The sequence below is a fragment of the Oreochromis niloticus genome, linkage group LG2, assembly GCF_001858045.2.
Source record: "Oreochromis niloticus isolate F11D_XX linkage group LG2, O_niloticus_UMD_NMBU, whole genome shotgun sequence".
NCBI lineage: Eukaryota > Metazoa > Chordata > Actinopteri > Cichliformes > Cichlidae > Oreochromis > Oreochromis niloticus.
The window spans coordinates 36033347-36037313 of NC_031966.2; the positions used below are offsets into that span (position 1 = coordinate 36033347).

The 3967-nt window shown below is 39.6% G+C and overlaps 1 long non-coding RNA gene across 1 annotated transcript in view; it reads left to right on the forward strand.

Annotated features, from left to right (window-relative positions):
- The window catches only part of LOC109195181 (uncharacterized), a 2627-nt gene extending 891 nt beyond the window's left edge, over positions 1-1736 (forward strand). Inside the window, exon 2 of the long non-coding RNA XR_002056885.2 lies at positions 1097-1736. This is a non-coding gene — a long non-coding RNA (uncharacterized LOC109195181). The remainder of the gene's footprint in view (positions 1-1096) is intronic.
- The last annotated feature ends 2231 nt before the right edge of the window (positions 1737-3967 follow it).

Below are 3967 nucleotides of genomic sequence, written 5' to 3' on the forward strand. Positions count from 1 at the left end.
TGTGAAACAGCAGCTTGTTTAGTTTAAACAGTCTGCATTAAGCTGAGCAAACACTGTGCGATTTTTTTCAGTCACGTTATTCCGCTCCTGCTCAAACTGTACAATTAAATCGCAGAGGTTAGAAGTTCATAGGTCACGATGCAGGGTCTCACACTATACGGCCTGATGCTCTGATGCGACCTGAGGGCTCAAACTGTGCGTCCATAACATGAAGCTTATACAAAATCTGTCCCTCGCTCTCCCTCTCTGTCTTTCACTCACACAGACACACACACCATCAACTTTGCTAAATTACTAATGAAAAACATTGACCAGGCAGCTGTGATTGAGCAGCAATGTCCATCCAACTCTTCATGGTTGTTGTAGTCGTGATAATTTTGTGAGGCCACATTGAAAAGCCTCGGATACGTAAGCGTAGAAAAGAAAAATAGAGCTATATCACCTTATAACGTGAAAAGTATGTTTTTCTAACAATATACTGTTCATGTTTGAACAATATAATATCACGTTATTACAATATACATAATTATCATGTTCGTAGAATATAAATATTATATTGTTCGAACGTGAAAGGTATATTGTTAGAACAATAAACTGTTAACGTTATAACGTGATATAGCTCTATTTTTCTTTTGCCTGGGTGGCAGCTCTACGCTTACGTACTCGGATGAGCTTGCCTCATCCTCCAAGTTGTGCCTCCATCTCTTTTGTCCAGATCACACGCTGCACTGCCGTGCCACTCCACCTTTTCTTTCATTTCTGTGTTTGTGCTGCGCAGTGTGAGAGGCAACAGGATTTCAAACTGGTTTGATTATCATGCGACCATACGATTGATGATTGGGAGCTGGTCGTGAGGTGTTAACTGCTTTTCGTTACCCCATGTATACTACACGATGCACACACGATTAAGGCAAAACACGGCCGATCCCCAAAACGGTTGCGCGATTGAAAAATCGTCTCAAAATGGGCCAAAAATCGCACAGTGTATGGCCATCTTTTGGAGGCTTCCTCCAAACAAACATCTGCAGCTTGGCAGTGTATACAGCACTATAATGACCAGACCTAATTCTTTTGAAAACCTTACATCTTTCTACAGGTCTCCACTTCATCAGACATCACCTAGACACAGAGCTGGATGAGGCCAGGACAAACGGCGGCCTATTCGATGAAGATGATGGATCCATGGGGTCAGGAGAGCCAGTAGCAGAGGAACTGGAGAGGTACCTTTCATGTCCATTCACTGGAGGTGTGGAGCTATTGCATGGCTTTCCTCACATCAAGAAGCTGTCGATCAAAGTCAATACAGCTCTTCCTGCATCTGCAGCCTGTGAGAGACTTTTTAGTCATGCAGGACTCCTGTTCACTGCCAAACGGTCACAGCTTCACAGCAAGAACCTTGAGAGCCAACTGCTGCTGAAGCTGAAGCACCATTTCACTGACTGAAGAAACAATTTATGGTAAAGTGAGCCATACACATATGTACATCCACATAGTGGGAATTTGTATTTGTCTTTTATAATTAGTTTTACTCTGATTTCAGTGTTTATTTGTGAGTGTAGTTTTTACATTCTTACATAATACATTGTGTTAATCCACTGTCTATACTTCAGGGTATTTTAGTATACAAAATAAGTTTTGTTTGAATTTCTATTCCTGTGGAATTTTAGCAAAGATGTTTTGTTTTGTTTTTTTTAATTCCTGCTGTCCGCCTTGGGAATAAACTTTTCCTGATTATACCTGTTGCATCTCTGTGTCATTTGTTTCTGATTTACTTAATCCCTCCTTGTATTTAAAAGAACCAGCCCTAGTATGACATTCTGGCGCATCAGCTGTAATCTGTTATGTTGAAGTTGCCTCGTTCTAATGTTTTCTCTGAGGCTGCTGTAAATGCGAATATATTTACTGTGGGTTTTGCTTGAAAAAGCTTTACGTTGTAAAAAACTGAAATCTTGAAATTAGAATCGTTGTGCCTTATTTTGTGAATCTTTTTACATATATTCCTTTTGAAAATACTAAAATTTGTATGTTTATTTATTTTCGATTGTCTGATAGCATTTATTTATAAAATAAATCGGACATTTCAAACAGTTACTCGCTACTTACTCAGTACTTGAGTAGCCTTTTCACCAAGTACTTTTTTACTCTTACTTGAGTAACTTTTTTGACGACTACTTTTTACTTTTACTTGAGTAATAATTTTTTAAAGTAATGATACTCTTACTTGAGTACAATTTTTGGATACTCGACCCACCTCTGCACAGCAGTGCTACTAATCCAAAATACTCAAAGCTTCATAGAACTGAAACAAACATTTATTTTTAGCTCCATTCTGCTGCTGATACATACTTTAGGTTTCTGAACATTAAACTTGTTGCTGCCTTTCATAGTGTGTAACTTGAAGGCCCTGAGTACTTTCTCCCACACTGGAAACACTGGGATGATAACATTATTTGAACATTACCTAATAAGACTGATTCAGGACAGACAATTAGTTATGTTAAACTTTCCTAGCAGTCCTTCACAAACAGGGAACAGTCTGTCTATTCTCTCCATCTGTCAGCTGCTGCTGGCTCTTCCTCCTCCTCTTCCTCACACACTGCTGAGTTTGTCCTGGTGGATCATCAGGGGTGCAAAGCCTCACAGATGATGTGCAGCAGTGGGTCCCTCAGTCTGTCCTCACTCTGGACACTTGCAGTCGTCACACATGCAAATCAAATGTGTGATAAGCTGCAGGATTCAAACACAAGTGTAACTTATAAATACATGTTCATACTTTTATTCCACAATCGGAGAGAAAGAAACAGAGAGAGAGTGCAGGACAGACAGACAGGTGACAGTCTCAGGTGTACACACTGCTACAAAACAGCACAAGAGAAGGAGGATTTAGTGTTTGTGTTATTACGAGTGCTAAACAAGAAGAGTTCCAGATGGTCCAGTGGACACGTGTGACTCCTGTGATTAAAGCATCTTTCTTTCAGCTTAACGAGTGAACCGTCAGCTCGTTCAAACACACGTTAAAGTCCGTTTGGCTCGACACCACCGAACAGAGGCAGCAATATAAAATGCGTACTTCAAGCTTGCATACCCTGGGCGTTTCTCAATATGCATACTTGTGCGTACTTGCGTTCTCGTGTACTCGTGATACGTCATCAGTCGGAGACCAAGTACTGTTCCAATTCGAAGTACGCATCAAGCCGATGTAACAGAGTTAGAAAATAGCTTAATGAATTTCCTCAAAATTGATGTGCTTTGTGACTAGTTGGAGCCACCTGGTGGACAAATACCGCAACTGCAACTGTTAAGGTTCCAAATCGCTGCACAGCGCATGCCTCAGCAAAGGAAAATACTCCCAAGCTGGTTGTAGGTGCTTGTGAGCGATGCTGTTGTCAATTGTGTATGTGTATTAATGAAAACATTCTTATAGTGGTAATTGTATGGGCAGAAATCTGTGCCATCAGAAACTGAATTTGAATAAGTTGAATTTGAATTACTCGGATTGAATCTGAATTGTAACTTGAATGAAAGCTTTTGAAAACTGAATTTGAATTAGTTTAATTTGAAATTGAATTTATGGTTTGAAAATGAATTGATTTGCTTTGAAACTGCATTTTATCCTTTAAAAATTCAGCTCTCGAATAATTTCACATTCACTTCTCACCATTCAGTTTTTTGGGACTTACATCCGGTTCCGGTTCAAGCGCAGATTAATAGAACTACAGACTGATAGCGTTACTGACGGAATCTACAGCGTCTTGAGCTGAATTAAGACTTCAGAAGTCATTCGTCATGTCGAATGACCAGCGGATAAACTCTCAGGTTGGTAATAAATGTATTACATGTATAAGAACAAGCATCATGTTAACAAATGATAGCCGTACAGTAACCTTTATGCTTATTGTAGCTGTTAGCTAAAAACGCTAATTTAGCGTAGTTTGCCCTGATTTCAGCTTTGACAAACAAATATGAT